A 22515-nucleotide genomic window follows, 5' to 3' on the forward strand; every position below is an offset into this window, starting at 1 on the left:
TAGAGATGTCAGTTGTGAAATACTAATCTGAATTTTTCATTTTTCCGATTCTTTATGCTAATTACAAAGACAGATGTGCTTACTATTCACAATGCCTAAACCATAAGCACAGTATAAGAAACAGCGTTCCCCTTCTGATCAGAAGCATAAATAATGTTTCTATATTATGTCGGATCCCTATATATCACAGGACTGGTTGAAATGTATCTCTGGCTACTGTAAATCATAACTACAGTTCAGCGGAACCTCCTCCCTGAACGCAGAAAACAAGCACATAGCAATGAAAGCTGGGGTTACACACAACTTGAGTGTGAGTTTCTTCATAGCCCATTTTAATTGATTTATATAGACAGGAAAGAGAGGGAACATTAAACCTTTTACAAACCTTCCCAAGCTCTCCTAATTAGGCCAGTCCTGCATAAAGAACTTCATAGTTTTAGAAAATCTGAGAGCAATGAAATGAAAATGAGATAAACTGGGGGAAAACACAAATATTCCAACACCTGTTCTCAAATTCTGTGCTTCTAACAAAGGGAAAGTTATAGGTAATAGACACAGAGGGCTATGGCCAGGTTCCTCACTGGACCACAAAATGGCATTTTTGTCCATAGTTTATCTTTATGAAGAAAATCTGTGAAACAAGCCAAAAGCATCAAAGAGCACAGAAAAAGCCATGCTTGACATGAGAAGTTTATTTAACAGAACATTAACTGGGACATGTAAAGTAACTAATCTCTGTCAGGACTTACGGTACTAGTTGGTGTTTTGTTTTGTTTTTAAAGCATTTGAATCTTTAGTTAAAATGTTCTCAAAATCTTTCTGTCTAGCAAGTGTACATGTAAAATCTAAAATATCTAAAGTAAATGGCACTGTTCTAGAAAATATGTAAGGCAGTACTAAAACATCTACCATATTTCTCCAGACTCTAAGCCACCATTGATTGTAAGGCATCTTAATTTATATCCAAAAAGAAAAACCGTGTAATAATTACACCATCAAGTGTGAGACGCATCCCAATTTCAAAGGTGCTAAACGTGTAAAGTAAGTCATTAAAATATGAAAAACACGTACAATTATGATACTTGAAAAAGCTAGAATGAGCATTTGTGTATAATGACCACTTAGCAAATACTTGCAGAATAAATGAAAGAGAGAATGACTTTACAAACAACTTTCTTGGTAGAAAAGTGGGATGGGTAAAACTTCTACCAAGTTTTATGAATAAACTCTGTGATCACAGAGACAGATGGTTCTCCTTCATCAAGCCCCCTCCCCTGTGACTCTGGCCCGGCTTTCTCTCCCCATTAGCGCTTCCACAATGTTGCAGTAAAAAGCACACACTCCAACACTGGTTTTATACACATACCACATACATACACACTCAGCCACACTCTAGAGCAGGCGTCAACAAACTATGACACGCACTAAACCCTGCTGCCAGTTTTGTAAAGAAAGCTTTATTTGAACAGAGTCATGCTTTATGTATTGTCTATGGCTGCTTCTATCATGCTACAATGGCAGAATTGAATAATTGCAAGAGATTAAATGGCCCAAAAGCTTGAAATGTTTATTATCTGGTCCTTTTAGAAACAGTTTACCAGGCCACTAGAGCAGGGGTGGGGAACGTCCGGCCCGCGGGCCATATAAGGCCCATGAAATCATTTGGTCTGGCCCTGCCAAGGCAACTGCAGGCGAGACTGAAAATTCAAAAAATCTAGGAGCTTTTTTTCATAGCAACATAAGTTTATATTAAGCAAATGATGTTATCACTATCCAATGGCCCTTGGCAGAAAAAAGGTTCCCCATCCCTGCACTAGAGCATAAAGCCCTAAAGGGCAGGGGCCATATAGAAACTGGTCTTACTCTCCCAGCAGTACCTGGCATCAAGCACAGAGCAGATAATGTATGCTCAGTGGTAGATTTTAGTAATCTAAGGGCACCACACCTCTAAGTTAACCTGAAAGGCCTTGTGACACACAGACCTTTTCCCACTTACCTTTATTCAGGCTACTTCCATTACTAGAGGAATTGCTTTGCCCTCCATTTTACCTTTTTGTACTATTAGGATTTAGTATATATTTCAGTGACACACTTGCTGTCTGACTAATGCAAAGACTAACTACATCTATCTTCCTGATTCGGTTCATTGAATAGATGCTTTAAAAAACAACAGATTTTAATGAGTTAAGTGCTGACATCAATATTGAATTCATATGTCCAGACATTTATTTTTACATCACTCACTGAATAGACGCTTTGAGGGTCATCGATTGATTGTCTTTCACACAACAAACAATACATACAAAGAAGAAGCATTAGCCTCCTAACAGCAAGTCAAGGCACCAATTATTTGCCAGTTAGGCATACCCTTTGTGCTACTGTAGATAAAGAGCTACTAAATAGAATTAGACACAACACCCACCCTCACTTAGACTTAATCTTCTTTTAAGTCTTCATTTCAAAGTAAATAGCATGATAGTTAACAGAACCTCCAGTTGTTGATATGGGGAAGATCCATTAAGTCATTCAATCAGGACTTTTAGGTATTTACTGTGTGCAAAGGCCCTGGGGCAGCTGGAAGGATGTACAGTCATGGCTCCTTACCTTGAGGTTCGTACAAGACAGCAACAAGGGTACTGGTGTGACCAGCTCTAATGAAAGGCAAACCAAAGAACACAGACCTTTGGGTTCCTGAAGAGGGAAAAATTCATTTTGAGAGGATTGGGGGTTGAAGAAGGAAAAAAAGATCTCATGAAGGAGGTTTTAGGGTAGATTTTTAAAAAGAGAATAACCCAGCCGCTGTGGCTCAGTGGTTGAGCGTTGACCCATGAACTAAGTGGTCAGATCTATTCCAGTCAGGGCACATGCCCAAGTTGTGGGCTTGGTCCACAATAGGGGGCGTGCAGGAGGCAGCCAGTTGATGTTTCTCTCTTATTGGTATTTCTACCTGCATATCCCTCTCCTCTCCTCTCTCTCTAAAATCAATAAAAACATATTTAACCTTTTGCACTTGGATGCTAATCGACACGGTTAGCATTAGAATAAAGGAATCGAGAAAAAAGCAAGCGAGTGCAAAGGGTTAAAGGAGAACAAGAAGAACCTTCCTGTGTGAGGAAGGAATAAAGGCACAAAGATGGGGATGCATCATCCCTGGTGCATCTGTACGTGCTCAACGAGGGGAGCTACTATGATACAATCACGAAATGTACCTATTCTGTGCCAGGCGATATATCTGGGAGCAAGACTCGTTCTCCCTGAAGACAGAAAATCTTCCTCTAAAGCTGACTGCATATTGTCATCACTCTAGTCTAAGGAGAACACAGTGTGGGTGAGGAATATGGTGGGAGACAAGGCTCAACACACAGGTTGGGATGTAACTGTGAAGTGCCTGGGATGCCAGGACAAAGAGGTTGGATTCTATGCTAAAGAATACTGTCACGTTTTAAATATCTATGTGATAAATTAAATGCATGTGTATTTACTATCTTGTGAGTTCTGCTCACATTTGAGGGCACTGGAGATCATTTTAACACTAGTCTTCAAAACCGGTTGTCTTTACAGCAAAGTACAGGGCAAAACCTGAATTCAACTCACTATGGAAAGTACCACCACGCCTTCTCCAGCGCTCAAGCTTGCTCACTTTGAGCAATACAGAAGGGAACCCAGTGTACGTTAGCACAGCAGCCGATGTACCGCTAGCTGTGGATTGGAGGTTATTTCCAAATAACTTTAACTTAATACACACTCTACAGTTTGCCAGACCTGTATTTTTGTGTGTTAATGAACACACACCTTTAGTTTTATTTTAAAAAGCAACAAAAGTTCCTCCACTACCTAAATGCTTCTTTATAAAGTAGCTTCAGAAGAGGTGGGAAGAACATGCTTTTAGCAACTTAATCCCCAAACAGCAGCCCCATGGCTTTCTCAGGCATGTCCCACCAACTCTTATGTCCTAGCTGGACTGTTTCCCAAAAGGCAGCTTCCTTTGCCTCTCCCAGAGTGGTACTTCTTCCCCAGTCATCACAGTAAGTCAATTCCCAGGTAAAATACTTATCCTCATGACTTGCCTTCCCCTGATTTACTAGAGCAATTTAATATTTAAACATTATCTAAACATTCAATAAAATAAACAAAATATTTCTTGGCAAATTTATCTTCACTTACATATGCTTATTAGGCTAACCCAGGGTTTCTCAACCTTGACACACTGACATTGGAGACCAAATAGTTATTTGTTCTGCGGGCTGACCTGGGCTTTGTGTAAGGTTTAGCAGCATCCCTGGCCTCTTACCCACTAATCGCCAGTGGGTAAGTTTGGTTGTCACACCACACTGTGACAACCGAAATTGTCTCCCGTCACTGCCAAATGTCCTCTGGAGGTAGAATCATCCCCTGTTAATAATCACTGATCTAAACTCATTAGTTCCATTTTAGAGTAACAGTAAAAGGTAACCTATATTGAGGTTTACAATTGGCTATCCACTATTACAATCATGTTTATAAGTTAACTCATTTAATCCTCGCAATACCTCCTTTTAAAGATGAAGAATTACTCAGAGAAGATAAGTGTCTTATCTAAGGCCAGACAGAACCATTTATTGAATCCAAGCCCACTGATGTCAGAAGCTTGGCTCTTAACTACTTCACCTGTTTGCCTTTCTTAAAGGCACAAAACTGACAGCAGTAGACCAGGTACAGGCTCTCTCTTTCTTCCCTATTTTGTGACCCAACACACATTAAGGACATATTATTTGCATAGCAAAAGCTCTTACATCTTCCAAGGAGTAAAATTCAACTGTTTAACAACTGGTGCCGCTCAGGCATGAGCCAACCCATGGTCCTAAACAACACATCTGAGTATGCCCAGCCTCCTAATGCCGCAGGCTGAATGCCACCTGCATTTTCCTCAACTGAACTTTTGTTTTGCTCAAGCGGGCACTGCCTGGTCAAAAGCACCCACTCATAGAGCACCTACAAGGCAAAGAGCACCAAAACTGGACATGGATACTAAAAAAGTAAAAGACCAGATCCTTGATTTTAAGAAATTTGAAATCTCATGGGGCCAAAGCAACCAGCTACAAAATGACTCAGGAGGACTTACAGCACATCACAACGGCAATAACCTCAACTTAAGGTAAGGAGAACACAAGCTGACTGCGTCAAAACTTAGAATCCTGTATCATAAAAGGCTAATATGCAAACAGACAGAACGGCAGAACAACTGGAACAACACGGTCACTAGGACATGCGCTGGAAGTAGCCCTGTTAATAATCACTGATCTAAGCTCATTAGTTCCATTTTACAGTAATAGTAAAAGGTAACCTATATTGAGGTAACCACGGTGCGTGCACGGAACATGGCGGGCATCGGCTGCAGTGGGATGGTAGAGCAGGTGAGGGGGCGCCAGACCAAGGCGGGGTGCTGGTCGCTGCCATCGGGGCGAGCCTCTGGTGGTTACTGAAAATTCTTTGCTCCCATGCACCACGGTCCCACCGGGCACTTGCACCTGCTGCCAGCGCCAGCCCCACTCACACCCACTGCCAGCAATGGAGCCGCCGCTTGCACCCACTGCCGGCCCTGCTCGCACCCATAGCCAGTGCCTGGCGCCAGTCCTAATCTCTCAGCACCAACAGCAGGTGCAAGCAGCGGCTGCTGCCCTGATCACCTCTGAGGGCTTCTCCACCTCCCCCGCTCCTGAGGGGCGATCAGGGCAACAGCCACCACTCACACCCACTGCTGGCGCCAGCCCCAATCACTCGGTGCCTTCAGCGGGTGTGAGCGGTGGTGGTAACGGGAGCGGGGCTGCCAGCAGACAGGGAACTGGGGGGAGGGGAGGACGCAGCGGGAGGGGCTGGGCGGAGGCACAGAGGATGGGCCAAGACCTGCCCCTGTGCCTATTGCAGCCTCGCAGCCCACAGTTCCTTTCAAGGTGCATGAATTCGTGCACTGGACCCCTAGTTACAGAAAATTTTTCTTAGAAACAATTTTTAAAAGCAAGTAATCAAGCAGGCTAATAAAACGTTGTGGATTAACAGTACTTAACAAGCTTATTTAATGGATGTGAAAATGACCTCCAAACAAATTCACCTATCAATTTGCTTAAATGAATATAGCGTTCTATGATGGCTGAAAGCTATTTGTGCTCTTTAGTAGGATAAACATTTCCCTTATGCTCCTGTGTAATATATTAATTTGCTTAGCAAATCCTCTGCAAAGGTAAACTTTGGCCCAGCCCATACAAACTGGCACACATTTTAAATGAGTGGATTATTAATTAATTAAGCTTTTACTTCAGATATAATTGACCTCACAACTATTAAAGCTGATCAGAAATAATGTGGGGCGGGGGGTTGGGGGAAAGGGGTTCTCAGCCAGTTTCTCTGCATAGTAGAATAACTTGGACCTTATTTCCAGGTTATTGATCTAGGGGGGGACTTGATGTTTGCTTTTTTTTTTTTGGTCCTTTAATCTTTTATTCTTTTAATCTTTATTGTTTAAAGTATTATATATGTTCCCTTTTTTTCTCCCATTGACCCCTTACAGCCTGCCCCTGCTCCCATCCCCACCCCAGGCCTTCATCACCCTATTGTCTGTGTCCATGGATTATGCATATATGTATACAATTTCTTTGGTTGATCTCTTCCCACCCACCCACCCACCCACCCCACCTTTCCTCTGAGATTGGACAGTCTGTTCCATACTTCTATGTCTGTGGATCTATTTTGTTCATCAGTTTATCTTGTTCATTCGATTCGAAGCTCCTTGAATTTTTCTAATGAGCCCCAGGGCTGAGAACAACTAGACCAAAGGAATGTCAATACAAACTAGGTATCAGGAACTCTGCACACCCCACTGCAGACAGTAGGCTCTTGCAGCCCAAAATCAATCAGCTCTTCTACCAGCTCCTACACTGTAACCTTAGGTAGGTTTACTTCTCTCTGATCTTTGGCTTCTTCATCTGTAAAATGAAGATGTTTAGTGGAGTAAATGAGGAAAGCCATGTAAAGCTTAGCATACTGACTAAAAGTACTCATTATATTTTATTTTTTTAATTTATGTTTATTGTTGAAAGTATTACAGGTGTCCCTTTTTTTACCCTTTGACCCCCTCTTCCTACCCCCCCTCAGGTCTTTATTGCATTATTGTCAGTGTCCATGGGTTATGCATATATGCATATAAGTTTTTTGATTAATCTCTTCCCTTCCCACTCCTCTCCCCCCCTCCACCCCCACCTTCCCTCTGAGAATCATCAGTCTGTTGCATGCTTCCATGTCTCTGGATCTATTCTGTTTGTCAGTTTATTTTGTTCATTAGATTTCACATATAAGTGAGATCATATGATACTAGAGGCCCGGTGCATGAAAATTCATGCACTGGAGGGGCGGGGGGGCTCAGCCCAGCCTGCCCCCTCTCACAGTCCAGGAGCCCTCAGGGGCAGGAGGTGACCCAGCGATCAGGGGAAGGCGATGCCCCCATCACACCTCTGCTGCTGCCACTGCCGGCAGCACAAGCCTCAGCCAGCCCTGGTTACCTGAGTCTTGGGCAGCCCTGGACGGCTGGGTAGCCAACATCTGAGGCTTGCCTGTGCCTTGGGCTGGCCCTGGGCGGTTGAGGAGACTGAGGGATTCTGGAGGTAGGCACGCAGAGCGGCCGAACCCGTCTGGGGGCAAACCCAGCCGTGCCACCCACCTGCCGCCCCTGTGGGGCTGAAGGGACTGGGCACTGCCATCTTGTGGCTGTGGGCACCGCCATCTTTGAGAGTGTGGCAGTCAATTAGCATATTCCCTCTTTATTGGCTGTGGGCGCTGCCATCTTTGTGAGGGTGTGATAGTCAATTAGCATATTCCTTCATTATTAGAAAGAATTTGTCTTTTTTCTAACTGGCTTATTTCGCTTAGCATAATAAACTCTAGGTCCCTCCCAAAGAGTTAGAGGTCCTTTTTTTTTTTACTGTTGCAGAGTATCCCATGGTGTAAATGTACCACAGCTTTTTTATCCACTCACCTACTGATGGGTACTTGGGATGTTTCCAGATCTTAGCTATTGTTATTAACACTGCTATGAACATAGGGGTACATATTTTCTTTCTGATGGTGTTTCAGGATACTAAGGACATAGTCCCAGAAGTGGGATCACTGGGTCAAATGGTTACTACAGGCTTTTCAGAAGAGGTAACTTTTCAGTTGCATATTGGTCTTGATGGTAAAAATAAACCTATGTGCCTCTGTCTAATAATTTTTCATTTTACCAGTTAACTTCTTTTTAAAGGGGGGAGTCACAAAATTCAATGATATACTATATGGACTTCCTGTTTATAATTGACATGCAACCTGAAGAACAATTTCATTTGCCCATCAGGCATCCAAAAATCCAACTGATGTGTTATTCTTTGCCACTTAAATCTTTGAGGTCCCTGAACTATTTCCGACAGCCCTCCTACCCTTTTCAACAATTACACAAACATTTGCACCAGCCCCGAATACTAAGGCAAAAATATGTTTTCATCTACATGGTTCCTTGCAATAACTAATCCTGCAAACACAATAAAGTCAATTCCAGGCGGAGCTGAATTTTTTTACAGTATTAGTTATAAACCCCTAAAATAATTTATAATGGAAATTCTGAGATGTCCCCCACTATGGAGGATGTTGGTCCTGGGCCCAACGACAGAACATGTGTTCACAGGCGCACACAACTGTATGTGTGCAATACGCACACACAGAAAAGGGTTCCTTTCACTTAACTCAAATTTATTCAGAACAGTTTTATGTTATTTATTTTCATGAGTTTTAGACAAGATCTTTTTTAGCACATTACAGAGGCCTGGAGGGGCTTTCTGCATAAAAGACAAAGCCAACCACTGTTAATGCAAAGTATAGTAACTCAGTGTTTTGAGAAATACGGCCAAACAGATTTGAATATGAAGCCATTGGGCCAAGAAATCTTAGTGTCTAGAGCTGAGAGCAAAATTGGCAGTTGAGTTCTCACTATCAGGAGATTTCTTGCTACCTTGTGGTCTCTTGGCGTAGCCTGGCTCAACGTTACACAGATTTATATGCATGCTCCACAAAACATTTCGGATGGAATATTTCATATCATTCGTGTGGTGATAAAACATAAGTCATGAAAGACTGGATCTGCAGTCTTTGCTGGGCCTCTGTGTGACATTACTTAACATTAATCCTTCTAACACTCAGTGTGTTCATCTGAAAATGCCATAGAAATAGCATCTGTGGTGCTCTCCCTCTTGGGAGCACGCCCACGCCTTTCCCATCCCCCTCTTCTTCCCCGCAGGTGTGTCCCCTTTACCTTGCTCTTTCTCCTAAGCTCCAGGGGCCCTCCCTTTACCTCTGAAACTTGTTTCCTGAAGCCACTTCTTCTGCAGCTCACTTCTTCTACCTCTGTGACTTTCTAAACTTTTGCTTATAGTTTGAAAGAAAAGGAAAACAATAGCATCTATCCCAACATTTAATCTGTGGAGATTAAATGAGCTAATACATGTAAAATGCTTGGAAAAAATACGTGCTCAATACATATTAACCATGATAATTATTATCTGTTTTACCTGACATTTCCATTATTAAACCACACTCACAAAATTTACATCAAAATTCTCAAACAGATATTCTAACACAAATTGTTTTATACTCTACTATGCTAAAAGTCTAGCACCCCAAGGTGAACTAAAAACCAGGACCCATGCCATGCTGAACATTATGGAAGAAGAAGCTGAAAGAAAACACACACGCACAGCAATTAAAGCAACAGATAGCAGCAGATCTGATAGGCTAAGAAAATCACAATTCAGACAAACCTACCTGTAGGAAGTCTGAGAATTTTAATGCCCATGGGGTGCTATTTGAGGTTCATAAAGCATCTTTACTGGAATAAGATTTAAGAGGCCTTACAAAGATTTTTACCTTCAAAAACTCGCATTGAAAGAGCAAGATGAGACACTAGTCGCAGAGTTTGGCTTCTTATCCTCCCTCCCTCCCCCCACTACCCCCCCACCCCCTCCCACACACAGACAGACCGACATGCATACACACATATTTCAGGTAATTCAGGAAGCTGTTCAGGAAGCCTTCTCGTTATATTTTTAAAAGCTCCCTTTCCATCATTAAAAAGGCACACATTTCTAATAGGTAAACATCCTTCAGTTGGACAAGCTCGAAGTATGACTATTCCTAAGTAAAGTTGCCTTTATTTTCCAAAACTCCTGGGCACACTTAAACCAACGTGTGAAATTCCATGAACTCCAGGCAGGAGGTGAGGGGGTGCTAAAGTGCTTAAGCTCACAACAGTGAGACCCAGTGAAGGACAGACGGACTAACCCACAGAACAGCAAAATCTGAGTGCGTAATAGCAAATTATTTTTAATAAAGGGCCAATCAAAAGTTTACTAGAACATGAAGGAGACTTTAAGAGACCACTTTACACAGCCTGCTGGAAAGCGAGACCTTCTGGAGGTGCACGCCCACCTGAATGTTACAGCATTTCAGTCCCCTAACAAAATCATACACACGCTGATGGCTGAAGACCCTGCTCACCCATCACGGAAAGTAAAGAGGGTCCCAAGGACCACCCGAGTCTCTCAAAGTCTCACAGTTCCACGTTTCAGGTTGATCAATAGAACAACGCAAATGTCTAATTAAATTTTGTCTGGCTAAAGTCTCATGTAAAACATTTTTTTAAAAAGAAGATATATTGGCATTGTTCAGATACTGGTAGTGTGTTTTTTTAAAAAGTTAGCTCTTGTGAGAAAAAAAATTAATATACTATTTCAATCTCGGCTGATATTTATCCCTACAGTTGACACAACTGTTTTATTTTCAAATGGCTTATAAAACACTACTAGAATGGCCTTAGAATCAATTTAATAACTGATCTGCATTCTCCCAGTGCATGGGAGACACAAGGTCCAAAAATGTCCAAAGAGAAACCCATCAAAAATAAAAAGTAAATCTCATTCAAGGGTGCCATCTAGTGGGGAAAATCGGGTGGCTGTAATGGTGCTAAGCAACATTTGGATCGTATGTTTAAAACCCCAGGATTTTGGATTTGGAAAAAACTTAGTTCAGTGTTTCCCAAAATATGTTCCTTGCTAACAGTATTCTGTCATCAAATACATTGAAGACACTGTGGAAACACTGGGTGAAACCCTGTGGAAAATACGTCTTTGCTCCAGAATGTCTCACAACCTAGAATATGCTCACACACGTTGGGAATCTCCAAAGGGGGATGCGGCATTTCTCACATGTATTTGATCAGCGCAACTCTTTACTTGTGGATGCCTCTGAAGTCCTCACAGACCACTGGAGCTTCTCAGAACAATGTTTAGGCAATGCTGATCTACTCCAGCTCCTCCCTCCACACTTACCCAGGAGGGCTCCAGCAGGGTAAGTAACTTGCCCTGGTTCCCAGGACTGCCCAAAGCCCGTCAAGCCCACTGCAGGTCTGTCTTTGTAACTGAGGGTGGATGGAGGTGACCTGAGGAAGGTCCACCACAGGACACTCTCCTTTGTCCCTCTTCTCTGGCATTCAAATTCTATTGTGCCTGTAAACTAGAAGGACACCGTATTGCACTTAGATTAGATAGACTTAAAACTAAAAATAATATTCCTCTTTCAAGTTCTGATGGTTATTATTTTCTAAATCTGGCTACAAATTGATCTTAATGTACATATCAACATGGGTGATAGTTCACCTCTATAAACTGTGCTAACTTTAAAGTTATACTTTCGCAGAAACACAATTTACATGTGGGAACGTTATTTCTGATGCCTCCCATACATGTCCCATTTGAGTGTAAGCCGAAGGGACAACCACAATACCTAGCAGTGATTATGCAAATCAAAAATCAAAGAAGTATGGGCTAAAATGATAAGCTTGAAGAAAGGCGGATCTTAGGTACCTCCCCTACCTACCTCAACTACATAGGATAATAACAATGGCATTACAATAGCAGCTTCCAAAGCTATTGCTACAAATTATCCTGAAAAACCAAAATACACTTTCATTTGGTTGTGTTCATGCACATCCCGAGGAACCTACGATGCACCAGCGACACAGTTCCTTTTGGAGAACTGAGTGCAGGTGGTGACGGCTAAGTGGCCTCAGGCTCCACATCCTCTAGGGATGGACGGCCAGAGCCAAAGTGTCCTGTTACCTGCCCTCTGTACCTTCTGAGCTGGCTCCATAGCCCACTCCCTTCTCTTAAGACTGAAAAATGGGATAATGATAACGTCAATGAAGATTAAAGAAATAAATGCAAGTAATAAAGTACCTTGTCACTTTTAAAATCATTTTGATGGTTACATAATATTCTGTCACTGCTACTTTCTATATTTGGAAATTTTTAAGTTTTCTCTTATTTAAAAGAATGTTCTCTTATTTAAAAAAAAAAACACTTAAGTTTTCCCTTATTTTTTTGTTTTTTGGTTTTTTTAAATATATTTTTTATTGATTTTTTACAGAGAGGAAGGGAGAGGGATAGAGAGTTAGAAACATCAATGAGAGAGAAACATCGATCAGCTGCCCCCTGCACACCCCCCACTAGGGATGCGCCCACAACCAAGGTACATGCCCCCGACCGGAATCGAACCTGTGACCCCTCAGTCCACAGGCTGACGCTCTATCCACTGAGCCAAACCGGTTTCAGCTTCCCTTATTTTAAATGGGGGGAAATTGTTCTCAGTTTCTTTGGGCACAAAACTCTTTCTATTGTAAGAATTATCTCCAAAGGAGAGGTTCCAGAAGTCTTATAAGAATCAAAGGTGAAGACTCATTTATAGTGACGAGCTTTTTTCCTACCGTGGTTGTCCCAATTTACATCCAATCTCCAATTTCTGATCCCTCGGTTCTAAAAGGGAGGCTTGAGAGTAACCGTAGGTGAGCAGACCCCTCTCATGTGGTCCAGGTCAGAATGCACAGCAACTGAAAGGCTCAGGTGTCTGCACACACATTTAGACTTGAATGTGAAGAACCGGCTCCCATATTCGAGATGCAAATTGTAAAGACTCCCAAAACTCTAAAGCCATACGTTTCCAAAAGGACTTGTACTTCTGATAGGAAAAGAAAGGGGGGAAGCCCGGCCAGCGTGGCACAGTGGTTGAGCATCGACCTATGAACCAGGACGTCACGGTTCGATTCCCAGTCAGGGCACATGTCTGGGTTGCAGGCTTGATCCCCAGTGTGGGGCATGCAGGAGGCAGCCAATTGATGATTCTCTCTCATGATTGATGTTTCATCTATCTCTCGCCCTCTTTCCTCTCCCTTTCTCTCTGAAATCAGTAAAAATATATTTTAAAAAAAAAGAAAGGGGGGAAGTTTTTAATTAGGACCCCAAGTCTCAAAACGCTAACAAGAGATTTAACACGTACATATAGGATTGGTGTTTTAATCAGATTAACAGAGACCCAAGTACAGAGTGTTAAGTATTATCAGTGAGATAAAAGTATTATCAGTGAGACTGGATGGGTTAGGAGAAGGCCGGTGTCCAAGTTTGAAATTGGCACTGCTTTGTACCAGAGAGCTGGCTGTGATTGCTTTAGATCTGCCCTGGAAGGCTATCTCTTATGCTGCTCGTGGATTCCAGCAACAGGACGGGGTGTTGTAAAGTGACTCTAAGAGGCAAGAACTGATCAGAAAGACTTAATGGTCCCTCCCACATCCCCCCAACTCCCACTATACTCAGCCTAAAAGTTAACTTTCCTCAGGAGTCCCTAAACCACACAACATTTTTTTTTTTACTTCTAAAACTCTTTTGCTTTCTGAGGGTTTTCTGACGGACCCACAAATGTTTTCAAAGGCTTGGCTCTGAGTTGGATGCACAGCACATTAGAGACAGCTAATCCACTGAGAGGAGGCTCAGCTCTGGTTTATTTTTCTTTCCTTACCTTGCTCAGAACCAGATTCCCAACATACCAAGTAGTCAGCTCATGCTGCCACACAATTGAGCAGTCATTCATTCATTCCAGTATTTACTGTGCTCTTATTATGTGCCAGGCTCCATGCCAGGTTCTGAGAACCCAAAATGGATGTTAAGTCGATAACTCCAGCCTCATTCATTTACCAGTTGTGTGACCTTGGTCAGGTAAGCCAATTTCCCTGAGCCTCAGTTTCCTCAACTGTGACATGTGGGTTAATAATGGAACCTGCCTTAAACTATTAAATAATTGCCCAGCTGGTGTGGCTCAGTTGTTGAGCACTGACCTATGAACCAGGAGTTCACGGTTCGATTCCCCATCAGGGCACATGCCCAGGTTGTGGGTTCCATCCCCAGCAGAGGGCGTGCAGGAGGCACCCAATCAATGATTCTCTCTCATCATCGTTGTTCTATCTTTCTCCCTCTCTCTTTTTCTCTGAAATCAATAAAAAATATATAAAAATATTAAATAATTATACATATCTCTCAAATTAAGTGAAATAATATACATAATAAACATGATTCCCAACACCTGTTAAATATTCAAAAAGTATACCTTAGTCACTAATATGAAAAAATAAGCAGCACAATTAATTTAGCTGCTTCTGGTCAAAAATTGTCAAAGCAATTGTTAATAGACAATCTATGTAATACCTTAATCAATAAAGAAAATAAAAAGATTTCCATGAAATCCCTCCCCCCAAAAAAAATCCTGTATAAATTAAACTATCATGTGCTTATTATGGAAAACTGGTAAAATACAGAAAAGCAATAGAAAAGTGTCTATCATCCATCTTATCATATAATAATAATCACTCTTATCTCCTTCTATATCTATTATTTTCATTGTTGAAATCACACTATGTCTACAGTTGGTTTGTCTTATTGTGGTAAAATATACCAAACATAAAATTTAACATTTAAAAAAAATAGACAATGTGAACAATATAATCTTATATTTGATGTCCAAATATACCAGGTAGGGCAAAAGTAAGTTTACAGTTGTTCATATGAAAAATAATACAAGAATTAATTAATAATACAAGAATAAACTCTGTGTTTCGTGTACTCACAACTGTAAACCTACTTTTGCCCACCCTGTATAATGCTATAGCTCTATAACTGAATATCAATGTAGCCTACAAATTCCTAATTCTAACCCTAGTGGAGATTAAAGGTACAGGTGACTTAACCTTGCAAGTAAAAGTAACTCAGTCATCACTAGTTACTTAAAAGACCATCAGTCTTTTAAGATTCTTTTCTTTCCCCATTTCTCATCTACTCCTGACTTCCTGACACTGGAAAAGCAACTATGGGGCATGCTTGCCATCTACAGGTGGTGTCATGTCAGAGTAGCTGGTGCACCTGGTTTGCATGTTGACTTCTGGCATCAACTACTGATGACAATAGCCCCACCATGGACTCCAACAAGGTCCACCAAGTCTTTTTGCTGCCCATCCAGGTCTCCCCAATCTTTCAACCCTCTCAGCATCTGCCACAGCTCCCCTTGAGGACTCGGGACCTCTCTGCTGCTGTTCCCATACCACACAGGAGCTTGGGTCCTCTATGGCTGTCCTCAGCTATCACCACTTCACTCACGAGGCCAGTTGAATGTGCATCTTCTAGTCTCCCCCGCTACCGCCCCGAGTGCAAACTCAGTTCCCCGACTGCTCTAGATTCCTCCTGAATTATCTTGGGAGGTTTCTGGATCTGAGAAGAGCATACCTAATTCTCTCTTCCCTCATGTGAAATGGGTCTCTTCCAGGTACCCACTTGCTTTGCAACTCCAACCACATCCCCTTTGGAAAAATAAATGGGTCAATATGCTTAAGTACTTAAATGGTTATGACCTTTTGAAGTGCTTCATTAACCAGTTTCCTTCTCTGTATAATCCAACCTAATAAAATAGTAATATGCAAATTGACCGCACCTTCACTACGCCCAAAGCCACGCCCACCAGCCAAAGCCACGCCTACCAGCCAATCAGGGCGAGTATGCAAATACCCAACAAAGATGGCGGTTAATTTGCATACGCTGAGGGAGGGAGGAGTGAAGACTGAAGACAACTTAGAAGGAAGAGGGAGGAAAAGCAGAAAGCAAGGTGGCTGCCAGAGGGAAAGCCCCGGCGGGGCGGAGCGGGGCGGGGCGGAGCGGGGAGGAGCGGGGCGGAGCGGGGCAGGGCGGGGCGGAGCGGGGCGGGGCGGGCGGCAGCGGCGCTCGGGTGCGGGTGCGGCAGCCGCAATGACGGCGGCAGCAGCAGTGCACGCAGTGGCAGCAGGCCGCTTGCAGGATTCTTCCTGCAAATGGGCTACTAATAGGGGTAATAATTGCCCATCTCACAAGGACACTATGAGAATTAAATGAGAAAATATAAGTAAAACCTCTAGAATGAAGCAAGTGCTACCCACCCCTTCTAGGTTTTCCCCTTCCAGGTGACCTTCCAGTCACTGCATTCATATGTATAAAGTGTGCTTGTTCCAATAATAAAACCTATCCTCCCTGATCTTACACCCTGAAAATCCATTTGCAAACATGTGTCCCACGTTTCTGCCCACAAAAATTAATAAAACCTTGCAATTCTTTTGGCATATAAAATACCTTAATGCATCATAGTTCAAAGTCTTCATCAAGTATAAGCAAGCTTGACAACCATCTGCAGTGTAGGTGCCTTAACCTGAACAGCCCCATCCTTATCTCCCCAATCCCAAGGCTTTACTTCCCACCCTGGGTTACTCTTGCAACACACATTTAGATTTTCACTTACTTTACAAAAATCAAAACACTTGAGGAAATTAGGTAAGTAAGAGGCCATTTTCCATGGCATCAGTTCAAGGCCAAATTAATGTACTGATTTTTTAAAATTAGAGCACTTGGCACATTTTCAGCCATTATCTTGTGAACATGAACTTCTCCCCTTCAGCAACTCTAGTCATATCTTCCTTTTTTAAATGTGATTGCACCACAGAAAGAAATTTAGCATCTCTGCCTACAAAGAGAGAAAATGGGCTGCCAGAGACCTAAAAGCAATTTCCAGCAAGTCCGTAATCGCAGAGGCCCATCTCAGCTTGCAAATTCACACTGAGGATTTTTTTTGAGTTGGAGACATCCTGTCAAGGTCACAACCCACTTTGGCTCACAATGAAGATGCACAATTAGACATCGCAGAGAGACCCTCTGCTTCAGAGCAGCAGCTTTGACAGTACTTTTCAAAGAGCACAATCCTTTCTTCCCTCTTCTCAAGTCATATTCAGAAGCCCAGCAGAGCAAACAGGGCAGCCAAAATGCTCTGCATGAAACAGGATTAGGGGCTCAGGTGGCTCAGCGCGCCCTGCCGGGTCTCACCCCATGGCCTGCCTCACAGAATCCCTCAGCACTGCCTCAGATAATCTAAACCAGGGGCCGGCACATTGTTTTTCTGTAAAGAGACAGATAACATGCACTTTCAGCTTTGCAGGCCGTGTGGTCTCTGTTGCAACTGCTCAACTCTGCTGTTATAACGTGAAAGCAGCCAGAGACAATATGCAAACGAATGTTTGTGCCAGTCCCCCAATAAAACTTTAACAAAACAAGTAACCAGCTAGACGTGGCCTGGGGGCTACTAGTGTAGTTCGCTGGCCCTGAATTAACTAATGACATATCTTTTTATTGTCTCTTGGTTCACATGCTTTTTAAGATAGAGAAGCCGAATATCACAGAAAGCACCAGAAACTGTATGTGGTACATCCTGAACTTTGACTTATTTTCATTTTACCCACAATATTTACCAATGTTATGAAAATTGCACCTCATTCATTTATCAGGTGGCTGTTTAGGACCTTAAAACTATATTTTACTCTTTAAATCATGATCATGTCAAATGTAATCTTTCATACACCGTGAATTTTAATTCTTGGTAGATGCATGTTCACTGCAATTCTATAGATTGGTACCCCTTCTTCTAAAAAACTGCATTTCATAAGTATCACATAAAATTAGGTTTTTCCCTTTCTCTCTCATGTGTAAATAGCTGATACTATGAAACACAGAACAGAGTCCAAAGAGTTTCATTATAATAAACATTATATCAGAGTAGCTGGAATGCAACACCTATAGGGGGAGAGACTTGGGTTTTAGAGTAATTTTTTATATAATGTCCTAGATACTGCTTAGTATATTCTATTTATAGATTTACATTATGCATTTATGCTATATGACATATGGCATGATATACCATTTGAACAACAACCAGGCAGAGTCCCTTCCCTATGGGGTCATGGAACAGAGGGCCCAGAAGGCATATTTGTTCCATGTGGTCATCCCCAGCAAGCCAGGCCTGGCTGGAGCAAGGATGAAAACTGACCCAAGCCAGGCCCTCTCCCAGACTCCAGATGGACCTATAAAGGGTAAATTCAAGAGCTCTGGGTTGGCTGATTGTATCACGTGAACCGAGATGCCCCACCGGTCAAGCCTGTCCTCAGAGGGGCCGGAACATTCCAGCAGCCCTGGGGTCCCCATCTCCAGCCTTCCTCGAGGCCAGCAGCATCCCGATTCCACAGCCGCCCTTCCAGGACAGATTCCTCTTCCCATTGTGCTAGCTGGGCTTCTCGCAAGCGGAGTCTTACTTCCACACGCCCTGCTCTGCTCCAGTTCTCATCTCCCCTTCCAGCCATGCCTCCCAGTCTTCTCCAGAGAGAAAGCAAATCCGGTTCACCCGTCTGTTTGGTCTGTGACTGGGGAAAATGAGCGCTATGTGAATGCTGCGGAGGACCCTCAGGAAACCACTCCTCTCCCCTAAGTCCTGGGACTCTCTGCCACTGCCAAACACTTTCTTATGGGAAGCAGATGAGAATAACAGACCTTCCATAAAAGTTTAGTGAGAAGCTGACCAAATAAGGTAAAAGAAGATTGAATGAGATGTCACCAAGGGCCCTTAATTTCTGCACCATGTGAAACAAAAAACAGGAGAACATCGCCTCCGTGTCCCACCCCAGAATGACAGCCTACAGTGGCTCCCAGAGGCCTGGCTGCAACCCAGGCAGCCCTCTGTGGTCGCCCTGGAGCTGGGTGAGCCGAGCCAGCATGGGGGCCAACCTCTGCAAAGCGAAGACGGCAGACCCAGCTTTGGGCTCCGGCCATCAGACCCCAGCGCCTGCATATTAACCAATGTGCTCGGCCTCTTCCCCTCTGACCTCTTCACCTCCTTTCACCCCAGTCCAGTCCATCCCACACCCCACTCCAGATCATTCTTCCTTAGGGACAGCTTTCTTACTGTCACTTTCTTGCTCAAATTCAGGCCAACTGCAGAACGCCATTTTGATTATGTCTCACTTTTTCACAAAACCCTTCAGTGGCTTCCTGAAGCTCTAGGATAAAGTCTTGACTGCTCACCAAGGTCTACCATATCTCATAAAATACCTCTCCAATGCTCCTCTTCGGCCTCATGGAAACCTCTCTCCCTGCTGTCCACTCTGTTGCAGGTACACAGACCTGTGCTGTCCCGTATGGCGGCCACCAGCCAGGTGTAACTAATTAATTCAGTCCTTTGCTTGCACCAGCCACATTTAAGTTCTCCAAGTCACATGTGGCTCTGGCTACCACATTGGATGGCACAGCTCCAGACTTTTCTTGGTTCTTCCAATGGACCCAGCCCGCTATTGCTCCAGCCTTTGCCTCCACTCTCCCCACCGTCTCCTTCCAGGCCCTCCCCTTGAATTTCTTTTGATCCTTGAAGTCTCAGCTTACATACCACTGATCCAGGAAGCCTTTATTTTTTTGGGGGGGGGGGGGGGGGCTGTGATTAGGTTAAGTAACTGTGTTAAACACTCCAAGGCATATTTAATAATTAAAATGATTTAACTACACACAATCTGTTGTTTCCCATAAGGACTGGACATCCTATGATCAGTTTTATCTACAGTACCTGGTGGGCAACATCCTGAAATTGGCCCCCTCTCAAATGCCACTTACTTCAGGGCTTCCCAACACTTAGTGGAAATTGTTCATTCCTTGCACCTTTCATAGACTAGTTTGACAGTACTGCTCTTCCCGTGTCTCTTCCCCCTGCCCTCTGCTGTATGCCTAGAAGGGCAGCGGCCATGTCACCCCAGCACCTAACACCGTGTCTGGCACACGTCTTGCACTCAGTGATGTGAGTTGGTGGGGCATCACTGACTCTCAAACAGAGAATCTCAGACAGTGCCATCAACAAGCGAACTGGAAGGATTAACAAGGATGATGGCAGGATAGAAAATCCAAAAGGAAATTATCTGAATAACATCAGATTAGAGAAGCTGCTGGGAAACCTGAAGAAGCTCTCCAGCATATTTCTGGCAAATGACCCTTTTTAAAAAAAAAATGGTAGTGCAAAGGCCAAACACTGAGTGGCATGCTAGCTGTCAATTTTACCAGAAACATTTCGGCCAAATGAAAACTGATATCTGAGTTTCATTCTTTAATCTTTTTAAAAAGTAGCACATAGTTCTACTTCTCACCTGCATTTTGTAAGATTTGAAAACTTATTTAATACCACTCCATTTCATTTTCAAGATGAACATCCAATCTAAACTTACCAGCTTTATTCTCATTATTTACACAAATTTTGGTCCCCAATTTCGGTCCCGATTTGATCCCAATATGAATACCCTCACTTAAGGAAGAACTCCCTCTTGGGAATAAAGTCTAATTCCCTGTAACAAATTAACATGCCAAAGACGGACCCTTCTTTGGTCTCCCATTGGTGCTACAGAAGTTATCACCTTAGCTGTCTCACAGCACAAGCTAAGTCCTCTAAACAGAATTATCCTCTTACCACCCACATGGAGACTGACCAAGGAAGGCATTTTGAGAAGAAGCTCACAGTAGCAAGAAGAGAAATACAACAATACTAGCCCATTTCCATTCATTTTATGCCCGTTTAGGTAGAAGAGCCTGAAAGGACATAAAGAGCCTTTCACTCTCAGATCATTTAACTTACAAGGTTGTAACAAGTTTTACTTTTAGTCTATTCAATCAGCTTTTAATTGACTCACAAATGCACTATAAAAGATTTCTAATATACATATTTGTTCCAGCCCCCTACACACTCATAGGAAGTAAAAGTCTGATAAATTTTCAGTAGGCCAGAATAATACAGAATTTTTAGTTGGTGACACACAATTAAGAAACTGGTCACATTATATTAATCCTAACTGGTGTACATGACTTGCCTTTCCCACTTAATCCAAAGCAAGTCTAATTACTTTTAAGTTTCAGTCAAACCTTCAAAGACCAGAACAGACAGGCTGGGAGTTTGATAAACTTTACTGTCACCGTCTAACAAAACAGGCTGAGGGAAACATATTGCTTTCAAAGTTCTTATTCTTCTCCTGCCTTCTCCCAGACCTTTCCACACTATGCTCAGCTGACATCCTCCTGTGTCAAGGAATAGGAATTTTAACCTGCTATGTGGCTTCTCCAAATATAGTTACTTAATGTGATGCCATTCCTATTTTCTAGTTACACATGGCTTGGTTGAGGTTAAAGACATGGTCAGGAGGGTAAGTAATAAAGGATTTTTAAAATTTTAGAATCCATCATTGGGGGGGGGGGGGGAAAGAAAGGAAATATCATAAATACTAGTCCTTTGGCTAACATTATGAACATACAAGATCCAAGCAGATTAAATAAAACTATGTTACATGTTCAGATGTAAGAAAGGGTATCTGGAAAGAATGCAGAGTTCCTAGCACCATCTCGACTTAAAAAGAAGTGAAGGCAACATTCTGAGGCAGGAGATCCCTCCTGGTCCTGATCTCTAGTCCTTCACAAGCCCTACTTCACCAAAGGAGACATCTCAACACACGCTCAGATGATCCAAATTCTACACACTAGGACACATTCAATTTACTCAGAGATGGTCTGCTCAGACCCTCATTACTTTACACAATCCTGACAAGTTTGGCAACCTGATGCCCAATCTATGGTGCATTAGCAGTAAAACGCTGAAATGTGAGAGAAATACTAGAGACACCAATATGTCAACAGGGATAAGTGATCTCTAGCATTATGGGGGGAGCCCCACACACACACACACACACACACACACACACACACACACACAACACCAAAGGTGGACATTAGAGGAGAAATCTGAGACCACTTAGGAGAGAGGCAACTAAGCTTATTTTCCCAAGACCATCCAAAGGCACCCACCCCGTCACTGGAAAGAATAACAGACACTTCTAATCTTGGACCTGAGCTATGAAGAAACAATTCCAATCTGCTCAGGACACACTCTGAGTAAGAAAGCCAGGAAGTATTCAAAAAGCTGTAATTTATAAAGATTTTCCTCAAAGTGGTTAATCATTTTTGCACGTGTTGACATGTAAAGAGCAAGGCTCTGGTACTTGGGGAGTTGTCTTCTGAGGAAAGCTCCTTTCTCCCACACCCTCAGCTGACTAGGCACTGAATGGACAGTCCACGTTGGAAGCCGTTCCAAGGATAGCATTCCAAAGTCAGCTATAACAACAAACAGCAGATGTCCTGAAGAGGCACGGAGATCTCCTCCCCACACCCCAAACTGTTTGAGAAGGAAAACATAGACCACCCACTCCCCCACCCCAAAAAAAAA

General features: G+C 42.9%; 1 protein-coding gene and 1 non-coding gene across 2 annotated transcripts in view; both read right to left on the reverse strand.

Annotated features, from left to right (window-relative positions):
- Positions 1-22515, reverse strand: part of ERC2 (ELKS/RAB6-interacting/CAST family member 2) — an 877079-nt gene that overhangs the window by 683197 nt on the left and 171367 nt on the right. The window lies entirely within an intron of this gene.
- LOC114233325 (small nucleolar RNA SNORD72) lies at positions 2175-2249 on the reverse strand. The gene has a single exon (XR_003619477.2). It is a non-coding gene; the product is annotated as a small nucleolar RNA SNORD72 (small nucleolar RNA).

The sequence above is a fragment of the Eptesicus fuscus genome, chromosome 18 (assembly GCF_027574615.1).
Source record: "Eptesicus fuscus isolate TK198812 chromosome 18, DD_ASM_mEF_20220401, whole genome shotgun sequence".
Classification (NCBI taxonomy): Eukaryota; Metazoa; Chordata; class Mammalia; order Chiroptera; family Vespertilionidae; genus Eptesicus; species Eptesicus fuscus.